Consider the following 15689-nt stretch of genomic DNA (forward strand, 5'->3'; position numbering starts at 1 on the left):
AATTTGCTAGTGCTCTGAAGTATTGAGTTAGTTGCCCCTGCTTCTCTGGCGTGAGGTAGGCCATCTGGGTGTTTGTGTCCAAGTTGGCACCCAGGAAAATTATTTTCCGAGAGGGTATTAGCCTTGATTTCTTTTTGTTGACTGTGTATCCCAGAGAATTCAACAACATTATTACATAAGCCAGATGTTTCAGAAGAATGTGCTTGCTGTCCGATTGGATCAGGCAGTCGTCCAAATAGGGGTATATTTGCATCCCTTGAAGTCTGCAGTAGGCAATTACTGATGCCAGGCATTTCGTGAATATTCTGGGCGCAGTAGATAAGCCAAAGGGCAATGCAGAGAATTGATAATGGGTTGAACCTGCAAGAAATCTGAGGTATCTTCTGCAATTTTGTCTGATTGGGACATGCAGGTAAGCCTCCTTAAGGTCCAATGTTACCAGCCAAGACTCCTTGCCCAGCATGGGAAGAAGCTGCTGTAGAGTGAGCATCTTGAATTTTGGTACGAGTAGAAATGTGTTTAGGATGGATAGGTCCAAAATAGGTTTCCAATCTTTTCCCTTCCTTGGTACCAGGAATAGTCTGGAATAAAAACCTTGACCTTGTTCGTGCGTAGGTACCTCTTGAATAGCTTTCATGTCTATGAGATCTGAAATTTGTCTTTGTGCCTCTGCCCTTTGATTGTGTGGCAGGTTTGGCATGCCTCTCATTTTTGGAAGGGTGTGAAAATGGAATCTGTAGCCTCTGTTTATAATGTCCAGGATTCATTTGTCTTTTGTGACAATATGCCAATTTTTTGAAAATAATGCCAGTTTTCCGCCTAAGGGTGCTACCATTTGAGTCTTGCTTGGCATGCAAAGGGGAAAGTCATTAGGCTTGCTTTCTGAATGGTTGCGAGTTATCCTCACCACCTCTTTGTGTAGGAGCTTGCCATTGTCTGCCTCTAAACAATCCTTGGGATTGCCCTCTGCCCCTCGGGCACCTGTATCTACCTCTTTGGGGTCTGTCCGTGGCTGGAAAGGACCAATTTTTGGAAGGCCAATTTCTACTGAAACGTGGGGGTTGTACCTGTAGAAAATCTTTCACGGTTTGCATTGATTTAGCCTTTTCCTCCATTTTCCTTAATACCTCCTCAGCATTAGCACCAAATAATACATCCTTTTGTAGAGGGGCATCTAGTAATTTAGCTTTGACATGATCTGGTAAGGTTTGTTCCTTGAGCCAGGCATGTCTACGTATGACTGATCCTGTAACAGCAGCTCTACATGAGGCCTCTAGAGCATCAAAACCACATTGTAAGGTATGTTTACCCACTTGTTCTGCACTATGCATCAAATCCTGCAACTCCTTCAAGTCTGGTTGTTCAGGTTGTGACATTTTACTTCTCAATTGTGATAACAAAAACTGTTGGTACTTTAGCATATGTAACTGACAGTTTAATGCCCTCATGGTTAAGGTGGCCGAGGTATATACCTTTTTTCCCCACCTTTCTAAGGGTCTGGAATCTCTCTCGGAAGGTAATGGATTTTTAGCAGTGGAGGCCTTAATTCCCTTGGGGCCCTGTGAGATGTTTCTGGGTCAGCAGCATGGCTTTTGTATAGAAATTGGTGTGAGTCAGGAACCCTGTAGTACCTGTCAGGCTTGACTGGGGCTGGAGGTAGAGAATCCGGGTTAAGGCAGGCCTCCGAGTACACATCTAGTATGTCCAAGACAGGAGGTATAGCCAGAGGCCTGTGCTGAGGTAGCAAGAGAAATTCCCTAAGCCTTTTCTTGGAATCTGAATAATCTTGGCCTTCCCAGTGGAAGTGTTCCCTTAAGGTATGCAAAGTTTCCCCAAAGGAGTAATCCTCTGGGGGGGATACAGAGGGAATGGACTCCTCTGCATCAGAGTCTTCAAAAGGGGAGTAAGAATGTTCCTGTTCATCAGAGTGCTCTGATATAATGGAGCCCTGATCAGAGGAGGGGGATTCTTCCTCCACTCTGGGCCTTTCGTCCGGGGGTTGAGAACCCCTGATAAGAGTAATTAAATCCTCAGCCATTTTAAGCATCTGTTTTTTAGGCATGGGATCTGGAGATGGGCCCTGTGTAGCTTGTCTCTTAGAATGCATGGCTGCTTTAGACTTAGTGAAAGCCTTGATGGAAAAAGAAGAGGAAGGTCTGAAGACACCTTGAGAGGAGGTAGACCTGTCCACATTTTGAGATTCACCGCCAAGAGTGGCTTCGGTATCTGTAGTCGGGGTGTGGGCCGAGGAGCCTGCGACCTCGGGCACAGGAGACACCACCAATGAAGTGTCGGTAGTCAGGGGCTGCGTAGGCGCCTCGCTGAGAACCGGACCACGTCTAGTCGGCTTTGGCGTGGTGTTGGTAGAGGCCGCGGACCTCGTGTGTCGGTCCTTATCTTTGCGCTTTTTAGACAAAACTGGAGTCGGAATATCCGACGACATAATATAGTTAAATGTTTTGCCAAAATAATGCTGGGCGAACTCCACCCGACGCTTAATGGTGTGTTTGTTGAATGTAGCACAAAAGCGACAGACCGAGACGTCGTGGTCTGGGCCTAAACAAGGAATACAGAGGGAATGGAAATCCTTATGCGGTATTTGCTTCCCACATGAAATACAATTATTAACTTTGTCTGACATCGGTCTGAGGCAAGAAAAGTTTCCCCAACGGGGTACTTAGCTTTAAAGAAGACTTCGGTTGCAAAATTTTCGTAATTTCAGGAGCTGGCCGACCGAAAGACTGAAGAAAATGGCGTTGGCTGGTTCTTTTATACCCCTGTCGCACTGACGTCAGGGAAGAAGCGACGATAACCGACGCCGGACCTAGACTTTGGAATTCGGCCGACCGAGGACCCGCCTGACGGCAGGAGAACTCATCTGTTATGACTGCAGCTGTATGCACGATGAACATCACTTACAGACTTTGTCAAGAAGCAGCGCTCTAGTTGATAGCAAAATAGGAAGTCAGATAGTACAGTTGTATACACTTACCATAAATGTAGATGTTCGAGTGTATTCACTGTTGCAGTCATTACATTAGGGTAATCTGCTGGCAGGTTGCCCTCAGTCGCCTAATTAACAAAGTCTTGGGTCCTGCATCAGTTGCTGTCCCTTCTTCCATGACGTCAGGTCGTCAGGGGTATAAAACATGCAGCTTACGTCATTACATCAGTTTTTCTTGCCCCAGATGTCAGGTGCGACCCTAATGGGGAGCAAATAAAATTAAAAACACAAAATTATACCTCCATCCAAAAGCAAATACACCACAAAGGCTTTTAAGCACAGTAAAGTAAAGTAGAAGTACAGCCAGAGAAAAGTAGGGGGCTGGAGGGAAGGTAACTAGGACTGTAACAGTGAATACACTCGAACATCTACATTTATGGTAAGTGTACACAACTGTACTATGTTTTTTGTGTTTCACTGCTGCAGACATTACATTTGGGTAGATTCCGAAATCTATGGTTGGGAGGAGGAGTTTATACAGCATTAGGGCCAGCTATACGGCCTTGCAAGACAGCAGTGGCAAAGGCAGCTCTGGATTTAGAGAAAATTGGTAAATGATAATGCTTGGTGAAAGTATGAACAGAACTCCAGGTAGCAGCTTCTAGAATATCCCTGGAAGGAACACCTCTGAGAAAGGCTGCAGAAGTAGATGCAGCCTTGGTGGAGTGAGATCTGATCCCCTGGGGGATAGGTTTTTCATGGTGCTTATAGCAGAAATGAATGCAATGGCTTATCCATTTAGAAATGGTTTGTTTTGAAATAGCCTTCCACTTTGCCCCTGCAGCAAATGCTACCAGCAATTGTTCAGATTGTCTTCGAGATTTAGTCCTGTCCAAGTAGAATTTAAGTTGTCTGTGCACATCCAAGGAATGCAGAATCCGTTCCCCTTTGTTCTGTGGATTAGGAAAGAAGGCTGGAAATGAATGGACTGATTAAGAGCCACACTGGAAACCACCTTGGGCATGAAGGATGGATTGGTCATGAGAGATACCCTGTCCGCATGAAAGATGATGAAAGGCTCCACCGCCATAAGGGCCTGTAATTCAGATATCCTTCTAGCTGAAGTGATCGTTAAAAGGAAGGCTATTTTCCAAGAAAGAAATTTTAAGTCTGCAGTAGCAGCTGGCTCGAAAGGAGGTAGAGTGAGCTTCTCCAAAACAAAGTTAAGGTCCCAGGCAGGGGTAGGAGCTCTCCTGGGTGGTCTCAAGTTCTTTGCCCCTCTGAGATACTGCTTGAGCAGAGGATGAGAGAAGAGGGGTGGTTCTGTGTTATAGTGAGCTGAAATAGCTGAGGCATGGATTTTAATAGAGGAAAAAGACAGGCCCTTGTGAAGCATCTCAGTTAAGTATTGCAAAACCTGAGGTAAATTGGGCACTGCTGTGCTCATCCCTAAAGATTGGTTCCAGGCACAGAATCTTTTCCATTTGTCAGCATAAAATTTTCTAGTACTAGATCTTTTCACCTCCAAGATGACATCCATCACAGGTTTGCTGAGGGATGATAAAGGTGAATTTAAGTGATTAGCCTGGCTGCAAGGTTCAATGTTGGAAGCTGAGGGTGCAGCATTTGGTTCTCCTGCTGAGACAGCAGGGAAGGGGTCTGAGGCAGGTGCCATGGAGATATTTGTGACACACTGCGCAGGAGTGGGTACCAGTGTTAACGTGGCCAGTCTGGAGCAATCAAAATCATTCTTGAATTGTCCTGCTTGACTTTTAGCAGAACTTTGGAGAGCCGAGACAGAGGGGGAAAGGTGTAGACTGATAGGTTTTTCCAGCTGAAGGAGAGAGCATCCACTTTCCAGGCTTGGTTGGGGGAGTCCCTGTGCAAAACTTGTCCAACTGGTAGTACTGGGGGGAGGCAAACAGATCTATGTCTGGGCTCCCCCATTTGCTTGTCAACACGTTGAAAATCCATGGTTCCAGTTGCCATTTGTGTAGGTCCATGAGTTTTCTGCTTAGTCCGTCTGCCAGTGTATTCAATTTTCCTGGCAGGAATTGAGCTTGTAGGTGCACTTGGTAGCTCAAGGCTGTGTTCCACAATGCCATGGCTAGTCAGCAGAGGGGGTAGGAATGTGTACCCCCCTGCTTGCTTATGTACCACATAACCGTGGTGTTGTCCGTCTTTACCATTAGTTGTCCTGGAAGAATGTAGTCCTTGAAGGCTGTCATTTTGATTGATATGTAGGTGCATTTGATTTGGATTCCATTTGCCCTGAATGCCCTTCCCTGCCAGGTGAGCCCCCCATGCACAGTCTGATGCATCTGTAGTTAGGGTTTGGGCAGCAGGGGGTAGTGTGAATGGCAGTCCCTTGTTTTGGTGGCAGGCCTCTGCCCACCATAGGAACTCCAGGCGTAGGCAAGGAATCACTGTTTCCAGGCTGTGACAATGTTGACTCCATAGACTTTTTAAGCACCACTGTAGTTTCCTCATATGCAGTCTTGCATATGGAATTAGAAGAATGCAGGAGGCCATGAACCCCAAGGCTTGCAGTATTTGTCTTGCAGATAGCAGGGTTTTTGTGGCCACTTGTTTGAAGTAAGTTACTAAATTAATTTTCTTCTCTGGAGTGACGAAAGCCATCTGGGCAGTTGTATTCAAGCTTGCACCCAGGAATGTAATCTGTTGAAAGGGTACCAGTTGTGATTTCTTTTCATTTATGGTGTACCGCAGACAAGTTAGAACCCTTTTTACAAACGCCAGATGATTTAGAAGTATGCCCTAGTTTTCTGCCTGATTTAGACAATCGTCCAGGTATGGATATATTAGAATATTTCTTTGCCTGCAAAATGCAAAAACTGGAGCCAGGCAATTTGTGAATAGCCTGGGAGCAGTAGACAAGCCAAAGGGCAGTGCAGAGAAGTGACAATGCAAGTAGCCTGCTGTGAAGCATAGGTATCTTCTGCAAGATTCCCCGATTGGGATGTGCAACATATGCTTCTTTTAAATCAAGGTAGAGACATCAGCATTTTTGCCTAGCATAGGAAGTAACTGGTGAAGAGTCAGCATCTTGAATTTTGGAATCTCCAGAAAGGTGTTTAGAGTAGACAGGTCCAGGATTGGACGCCATGATTTGTCTTTTCTGGGTACCAGAAAAAGCCTGGAACAGAAACCTTGTCCCTTTATCTCTTCTGGTACCGGTTGAATAGCCCCCATGTTTAAGAGGGAAAGTACTTGTTTTTGGGCCTCTGCCCACTGATTTGGGGGCAGGTCTGGCCACCCGATTGGTGTTGGCCACGTGTGGAAATGAAATCTGTATCCCTGGGACACTATATTTAAAACCCATTTTTCCTGGGTTATGAGTTCCCAGTTCTTTGCATGAAGAGCAATCCCCCCCCCCCCCAAAGGGGCGGTTAAAAGGTAAGTGCTTGGTAATTTTAAAAGGAAGTCATTGAAGCTGTTTAAAATAGGGGGGTGTCTTGTTATTTCTTGATTTGGAAGTCGAGGCCCCCCCACTGCTTAGTTCTGAGAGTCCCCTGGGACTGAAACCTGGGTTTTTTGCTGTGCTGGATTTGGCTTGAGAGGATCTAGAAGGGGCTGGAAAAGACGAATTCTTAGCAGGCCAGTCCCTACTAAATCTTGGAGGTTGCACTTGTAAGAAATCTTTTAACAGTTTGCATAGATTTAGCTTTAACTTCCATCTTTGTTAAAACTTTTTCAGCCTTATTGCCAAACAGGCGGTCCTGATTTAAAGGAGCATCCAACAATTTAGCTTTAACATGATCAGGCAAAGATTGCTCCTTAAGCCAAGCATGCCTTCTAAGCACAAACCCAGTAACAGCAGCTCTGCAAGAGGCCTCTAAAGAATCAAAACCACACTGCAAAGTATGTTTTCCAACTTGTTCAGCAGAATGCATTAAATCTTGTAAATCTTTATTTTCCACACAATCAGGAATCAACATAATTTTCTGTTTAAGCAGTCGAATAATATGCTGTTGACATTTTAACATATGAAATTGGCAGTTTAAAGCTCTAATTGCCAAGGTTACAGAAGTATAAACCTTTTTACCCCATCTATCCAGTGTCCTGGAGTCTCTATCAGAAGAGGTAGGATTTTTAGCAGTAGAAGCCTTAATGCTCTTGGGCCTCTTTGAAATGGTTTCTGGATCAGCAACAGGATTTTTGAAAAGGAACTTGTGGGACTCAGGAACCCTGTAGTAACCGTCAGGTTTACAAGGAGCCGGAGTGCAGGGAATCAGGGACCAAAAGGATTCCGAGAACACATCATCAACAATGTCTAGTACAGGAGGTATAGCCAAAGGCCTATGCTGAGGTAGAAGGAAATCCCTAAGCCTCTTTTTTGAAACAGAAAATTCCTGACTTTCCCAGTGGAAATGCTCCCTTAAAGTATGTAAAGTTTCCCCAAAAGAAAAATCCTTCAGATGGGAAGCACAGGGAATGGAATCCTCTGCATCAGAATCCTCATAAGTAGGTATGGACAAACCCAGGTCATTAGAAGATTCAGAAGAAACAGAATCCTGATCAGAAGATTCATAATCAAGCTCAGCCCTAGGCCTCTTGGGGGGGGGTTGACTTCACCTGATTAGAGTAATTAGATCTTCAGCCATTTTGATCATTTGTTTTTTTAGGCATAGGGGCCTGAACATGTGGCCTGGGCGTCGGTTTTTTAGACATAGATCGAGATTTAGGCCTTAGTAATGAAGGCGGTGTCAATTTAATATGCAAGTCTGTAGGCCTGAATACGCCCTCAGAAGCCAGTGCCTGCACAGCGGATCCGGACCCATCCAAGGTAGAGACATCCGCGGGTTCCATAATTGAAGCACCTCGCGGCATACCGGACTCTGAATGGGTCTCAGTAGAGGCCTGCGAATCAGAAGTAGCGGGTATCAGGGGCTATGAAAGCGCCTCACTGAGTATCGGCGAACTGCCGACTGGCTTAGGAGAAGTGTCGTCGGCAGTTTTGGACCTCGACGGCCTGTCTCTGTCTTTATCTTTGAGTTTTTTCGGAATCCCGGTAGTCGGATGGCTAATCGACGACTTTTCTGGATAATTAAACCGAGAACCAAAATAATGAGAGGCAAAAATATGACGAAGACAGATAGTGCACCGATTAAATAAAGCACAAAACAGACAGTAAGGTACGTCGTGCTCAGGGCCTAGGAAAGGAATACAGTACGAATGGAAATCTTTATGAGGTATTTGCTTTCCACAAGTAATGCAATTATTAACTTTTACTGATATCGGTAAGGAGCAAGAAAAGTTTCCCCAATGGGGTACTTAGCTTTAAGTTGAAGACTTCGGTTTTGAAACTCAAAAACGAAAATTTCAGGAGTCGGCCGACCGGCACTTGTGAACTGCTTTTGTTTCGGGCACCGCACGGCAAGAAAGACTGATGTAATGGCGTTGGCTGCATGTTTTATACCCCTGACATCATGGAAGAAGGGACAGCAACCGATGCAGGACCCAAGACTTTGTTAATCAGGCCGACTGAGGGCAACCTGCCAGCAGATTACCCTAATGTAATGACTGCAACACTGAAACACGAAGAACATCTCCATATTACAGTAACATTATCGAGGTGGTGGCTCCCCCAAGCGTTAAGAAAATGCTGAGATTCTTAGCTCCTGATGACGCCAAGTCCTGTAAGGTGTGTACCTGCTACAACAGGGTCTTGAAGTAAGATACTTACATAGTCACTAGACATACTTTGACCTCATGGTGAATTTTATGAATCTATTTATCAAATGCATTAGCAGCTTGATTACAATAAGCAACCTGATCATAATCCCCTATGATGTACTTGAGTTGAGAGCGATGCTTCCATACTCATACTTCTGACTGTGAACGTAAGATGGCATAATAGCAAACTTCTGTGGGTTTACTCCAAGGTAAAAGAAAAAAAAGTCATTGCATTTTTGGTAGAAACTACTACCGAGAAAAGCATGATATGACTAGAATACAATGTTAATCTGAATACTGCTTTAGAATACAAATCTTAACACTGTTTCAGAATTTAAGTGCGTTTAAAAGAAATGTCCACATAAGAACAGTATATGGAATTAAGATAAAAATACAATAATGCTCATGAATGTGATCAGAACCAGTGCTGTCAGGTCACATCTGACTCTCCTATACTTACCCCATGAGCAGCCACAGCCATCTACAGAGTTTAGCATGTAAACAAGGAATGCAGGTAGATTCTCAGACTTCTCTTCTGTATCACACAATAAACGCACACCTATAGACAATTCTAGAGTCACCAATCTGCATATCACATGTCTGACACTTGGGAGAAAACTGGGTTATTCTGAATAAACCCACACTATCACACAGAGGTCAAACAATTTGCATACAGAAGGCAACCCAGATAAGAAACGAACAAGAGAAACTCTTGTGAGACAACAATGCTGCTCACTGCACAAAGTACAGTTGTGTACATTTACCATAAATGTAGATGTTAGAGTGTAATCACTGTTGCAGTCATTACATTTGGGTAATCTGCTGGCAGGTTGCCCTCAGTCGGCCTGATTAACAAAGTCTTGGGTCCTGCATCAGTTGCTGTCCCTTCTTACATGACGTCAGGTCGTCAGGGGTATAAAACATGCAGTCAATGCCATTACATTAGTTTTTCTTGCCCCAGATGTCAGGTGCCCCCCAGATGGGGAGCAAATAAAATTAAAAACAAAAAAATATATATATCTCCAACCAAAAGCAAAAACACCAAAAGGGCTTTTAAGCATAGTGAAAGAAAGTAGAGGTATCGCCAGAGAAAAATAGGGGGCTGGAGGGAGGGTAACCAGGACTGCAACAGTGAATACACTTGAACATCTACATTTATGGTAAGTGTACACAACTGTACTATGTTCTTCGTGTTTCACTGTTGCAGTCATTACATTTGGGTAGATTCCCAAAGCTAAGGTTGGGTGGAGGGAATTCTACAGCATTAGGACCAGCTATAAGGCCCTGCAGGACATTTAAATGGTAATGTTAGGTGAAAGTATGAACTGATGTCTAGGTAGCAGATTCTAGAATGTTCCTGGTAGGAACACCTCTGAGAAAGGCTGTTGAAGTAGATGCAACCCTGGTGGAATGGGATCTGATCCCCTGGGGGATAGCTTTTCCGTGGTGCTTATATCAGAAACGAATACAATGGCTTATCCATTTGGAAATGGTTTGCTTTAAAATTGCCTTTCCCTCTGCCCCCGCAACAAATGCTACCAGCAGTTGTTCAGATTTTCTTTGAGATTTAGTCCTGTTTAAGTAAAATCTAAGTTGTCTGTCTACATCCAATGAATGCAGAATCCGCTCCCCCTTGTTCTGTGGATTGGGAAAGAAAGTTGGCAAATGAATGGTCTGATTAAGAGCCACACTGGATACCACCTTAGGCATGAAGGATGGATTGGTCCTGAGAGATACCCTGTCTGCATGAAAAATGATGAAAGGCTCTATTGCCATAAAAGCCTGTAATTCGAAAATCCTTCTAGCTTTAGTGACTGCTAAAAGGAAAGCTGTTTTCCAGGAGAGAAATTTTAAGTCTGCAGTAGCAGCTGTCTTGAAAGGAGGGAGAGAGAGTTTTTCCAATACAAAATTAAGGTCGCAGGCAGGGGTTGGAGTTCTCCTGGGTGGTCTTAAGTTTTTGGCCCCTCTGAGATACTGCTTTAGCAGAGGATGAGAGAAGAGGGGAGGTTCTGTGTTGTAATGAGCTGAAATGGCTGAGGCAATGGAAGAAAAGGACAGGCCCTTGTGAAGCATCTCAGTTAAGTATTGCAAAATCTGAGGAATGTTGGGCACTGCTGTGCTTATCTCTTGAGATGTATTCCAGGCACAGAATCTTTTCCATTTGTCAGCATAAGATTTTCTAATACTAGGTCTTCTCGCCTCCAAAATGACATCCATCACAGGTTTGCTGAGGGATGCTAAGGGTGAATTTAGGTGATTAGCCACACTGCAAGATTCAAAGTCTGGAGCTCAGTGTGCAGAGGTTGGCTGTTCTGCTGAGACAGTAAGTAAGGTGTCTGAGGCAGGTGCAACAGTGGAAGGTGTGACAGACTGCGCAGGAGTGGGTACCAGTGTTGGCGTGGCCAATCTGGAGCAATCAAAATCATTTTTGGGTTGTCCTGTTTGACTTTTAGTAGAACTTTGGAGGGCAGAGGCAGAGGGGGAAAGGCATAGACTGACAGATTTTTCCAGCTGAAGAACAGAGCATCCACTTTCCAGGCTTTTTTGTGATGAATTCTTGTGCAAAATTTGTCCAACTGATAGTTCTGGGGTGAGGCAAAAAGATCTATGTCTGGGCTCCCCCATTTGTGTGTCAACATGCTGAAAATCCGTGGTTCCAGTTTCCATTCGTGAGGGTCCATGAGATTTCTGTTTAGTTCGTCTGCCAGAGTATTCAGCTTTCCTGGCAGGAATTGAGCTTGTAGTTGTACTTGATAGGTCAAAGCCATGTTCCACAATGCCATGGCTAGTCTGCAAATGGGGTAGGAATGTGTACCACCCTGCTTATGTACCACATAACTGTGGTGTTGTCTGCCTATCAGTAATTATCCTGGATGAATGTAGTCCCTGAAGGCTGTCAGTGCATTCTGTACAGCTAGCATTTCTTTTTATTTTATGTGAAGTTGCATTTGATTTGGGCTACATTTTCCCTGAATGCACTTCCCTGCTAGATGAGCACCACATGCATAGTCTGATGCGTCTGTAGTTAGGGTTTGGGTAGCAGGGGGTGGTGTGAAAGGCAGTCCCTTGTTCTGGTGGCAGGCCTCTAGGCGCAGGCAAGGTATGATAGGAATCATTGTTTCCAGGCTGTGACAATGCTGACTTCATAGACTTCTTAAGTGCCACTGAAGTTTCCTCATATGCAGTCTTGCATATGGAATTAGAAGAATGCAGGAGGCCATGAACCCCAAGGCTTGCAGTATTTGCCTTGCAGAAAGCAGGGTTTTTGTGGCCACCTGTTTGAAGTAGGTCACCAAATGAATTTGCTTCTCTGGCATAAGGAAAGCCATCTGGGCAGTTGTATTCAAGCTTGCACCCAGGAATGTAATTTTTTGAGAGGGTACCAGTTGTAATTTCTTTTCATTTATAGTGTACCCTAGACAAGTTAGAACCATTTTTACAAATGCCAGATGTTTTAGAAGAATGTCCTTGTTTTCTGCCTTAATTAGACAATCGTCTAGGTATGGATATATTTGAATAAGAAGTTATGTACCTACCATAACGTTCCATGTTAGTTGTCTTCTCTCGCCTTCTTTCTTGCTTGATGGGTTCGGAGCCGATCCTCGGCTCCGACTCGGCACTTGCTTTAGCTCGAGAACTCCTTTTACCAGCTCGAGGCAGCCCCATATCCCATGATGCAAGGCGGTAAGTACCCAGATCTCGTTTGTTGACAAAGGGCAATAACACCAAGCATAAAATACTTCCCAAAGGAAGAAGAAACTTACAGATGGAAAAAGGACCAGGTCTGAATGGTCTTTAGCATAATAGTTTCTTATACAAGGTCTGTCCAGGCCAGGGGAAGGAGGGAGGGTCAAGAAAGAAGGCGAGAGAAGACAACTAACATGGAGCGTTATGGTAGGTACATAACTTCTTAATGTTAAGTTGTCAATCTAGCCTTCATTCTTGCTTGATGGGACGCGTCCCTAGCACCTCTATCCTGGGTGGCTCAATGGAACAAACTCTTGAGGACTGTAGAGCCAAAACTGGCTCTGTCCCTGGAGGCCAAGTCCAATTTGTAATGGGAAACAAAAGTGTGAGGAGTGGCCCAAGTGGCGCTGCACAAATAGTGTCCAAAGGAAGTCTAGCTTGAAAAGCTATAGAAGTAGCTAAACTCCTAGTTGAATGTGCTTTAGGTTTTGAGCACAGCTGTTTTCCCCTGAGTGTATAAATTTCAGTGATGACGAAGAAAGCCATCTGGACAAAGTCACTTTAGAAACAGGAAGGCCTTTTTATTATCCGTGATAGGAAACAAAAAGTTGATCAGATTTTCTAAATTTTTTGTTCTGTCCAAATAATATCTAAGTTGACGGTGGGCGTCAAGATAATGTAGCTTTTGTTCAGCTCTATCTGAATAGTTAGGAAAAATACAGGAGATCAATGGATTGATTCAGATTGTTCTTTGAAGCGACCTTAGGTAAAAGGATGGATTAGTTCTCAAAGATACTCTGTCTTTGTGAAAAATCAAATAGGGGTCGAACCGAAAGAGCATGAAGTTCAGACACCCTCCTGGCAGATGTAATAGCCACTAGGAATAAAGTTTTCCAAGAAAGATATTTCAGGGAACAAGAAACAGCTGGCTCGAAGGGGGGGAAGAATCAAGGATGTCAGCATTAAATTTAGATCCCACTGAGGAGGAGGATTCCTGATTGGAGGCTTTAGTAGGAAAATTCCTTTCAAGAAGGCCCTGCAGAGCCTATGGGACATAATATTATGATCTGCTATCCCGACATGAAAATTAGAAATAGCAGCCAATTGAACTCTGACTGTGGAAGAAGAGGAGCCTGCATGAAAAATCTCTGCTAAGAAGTCCAGAACTGCCTGAACAGGGGCAGTAAAAGGATCAATATTTTGGGCCTTAGCCCAATAAGAGAAACGTTCCATTTGCTTGTGTAAATCCTCCTGGTAGAGGATTTTAGTGAAGCTACTATGATGTCTCTAACTGGGTTAGAGATCAAAGGAAGCCTGGCTAAGGAAGGAAGTGGAGCAACCATGCTGTGAGGTTGAGAGAAGGGATTGACCGGTGCAGCTGACCGGATTGGTGAATCAGTAGATCTGGCACTGGGTCCAGATGCCACGGCTGCACCAAAAGGTGATGATGGAGGAACGGGAACCAAACTTGTCGAGGCCAGTAAGGGGCAATGAGAATCAATTTGGCTCTCAAAACGGTAGCTTTCTGGATCACCTGAGGGATCAGAGGAAATGGAGGGAAGGCATAAAGAAGTCCCTGGGGCCAATCCTGGGTCAGAGCATCTCTGGGGGGATGGCCTGATAGAGGGAAGAGGCTGAAGAAGTCTGGACATTTGCTGTTTTGGGGAGTAGCAAAAAGATCGCAACATGGACGACCCCATTCCAGAAAAATCTCTTCCGCTATAGATTGCTTGAGAGACCACTCGTGAGGCATGAGGATAGCTCTGCTCAATCTGTCCGCTATAATGTTGGTTTTCCCAGGGATATGCGTTGCTACCAGAAACCGATGAGAGGAGATCGCCCATTGCCAAAGTCTGAGCGCTTCTCGACACAAGGGGTAGGACTTGGTTCCGTGTTTGTTGATATACCAAACTACAGACATGTTGTCTGTGTGGACTGCAATTGTCCCTACGGGAAGAAAGTCGTTGAGGGCTTGCAACGTTAAAAGCACTGCTCTCATCTCCAGGACATTTATGTGCAGATGGTACTCGAGCGGTTGCCACGCCCCATGAACCATCCTGCCCTGATAATGACCCTCCCACCCGATCAGGGAGGCATCCGTGGTGACAGTGGCTATCGGGGACGGAGGTACAAAGCACCTGCCTTGGTGAACCTGAGACGATGTGATCCACCAAGCAAGATGTTCTTTGCATGTTTGTGTCACCAGAATCTGGTGACGCATTGGAAGTTGCTGGTATGACCACTGTGTGAACAGCATCCACTGAAGAAGGCGCATGTAGAATCGAGCCAGGGGAAGAAGTGTAATGGCCGCAGCCATGAGACCTAATACCTTCAGAACCATTCTGGCCTGTATTTTCTTGCTGGCCAGAATGATCCTGACATGAGTCTGAATGTCTGAAACTCTTTGTTCTGTAAGGGTAGCTGACATCCGAACAGTGTTTAAGTTTGCGCCTATGAAGGAATTAGACTGGCAGGGCGATAAGAATGACTTTTCGAAGTTGATTGAGATGCCCAAATGAGAACAAAGGCCTATTGTGTAATCCCTGGCTTGTATAAGCTGATGCCTGGTGGTGGCTGACAGGAGCCAGTCGTCGAGATACGGAAACACCTGGAATCCTTGACGTCTCAGGTGAGCCGTGACCACTGCCATGCATTTGGTGAACACTCTGGGGGCTGTAGTGAGACCAAAGGGCAGGGCTCTGAACTGGAAGTGACTGGACCCCAGCTGGAAGCGGAGAAATCTCCTGGAGCGTCTGTGAATTTTGATGTGATAGTACGCATCCTGAAGATCTATTGAGCACATCCAGTTGTCCTTCTGTAAGAAGGGCAGAATTGACTGAAGAGTGACCATTCGGAATCTTGTCTTCTTGACAGACTTGTTGAGTCTGCTGAGATCCAATATTGGTCTCCAGTCTCCCGTCTTTTGGGGACCAAAAGAACCTTGAGTAGATTCCGGGCTCTGAATGGTCTATTGTAACTGGCTGAATGGCTCTTTTGCAGTAGTTTTGATTTCTAACTCTGCAATGTCCCTTAGACCGGGTGGTACATCTGGAAGGGAATTTGAGGAAAGGACTTTCCTCGAAAAGAATTATGTAACCCTTGGATATGATCGACTGTACCCATCTGTCTTGAGTGAGGGAATGCCAGGCTTCTGGGTACAGTGATAATCTTCCCGACTGCCTCCAAGGAGGGACAGCCGGGCAACACCTCAGGGATGCTGAAAGGGCTTGTCAGAGAGGCTCCCTGTTTCCCTGGTTCTTCGGACCCCTCTGCCTCTAGAGCGGCGTCTGTTATTGTTACCCCCTCTGCCTCTAGGGGTAAACTGACCACGTGAATCCGGCGTGACTCCTTGGGATTTACG

The sequence above is a fragment of the Protopterus annectens genome, chromosome 5.part1 (genome assembly GCF_019279795.1).
Source record: "Protopterus annectens isolate FY-2018-M chromosome 5.part1, PAN1.0, whole genome shotgun sequence".
NCBI classification, from domain to species: domain Eukaryota; kingdom Metazoa; phylum Chordata; order Ceratodontiformes; family Protopteridae; genus Protopterus; species Protopterus annectens.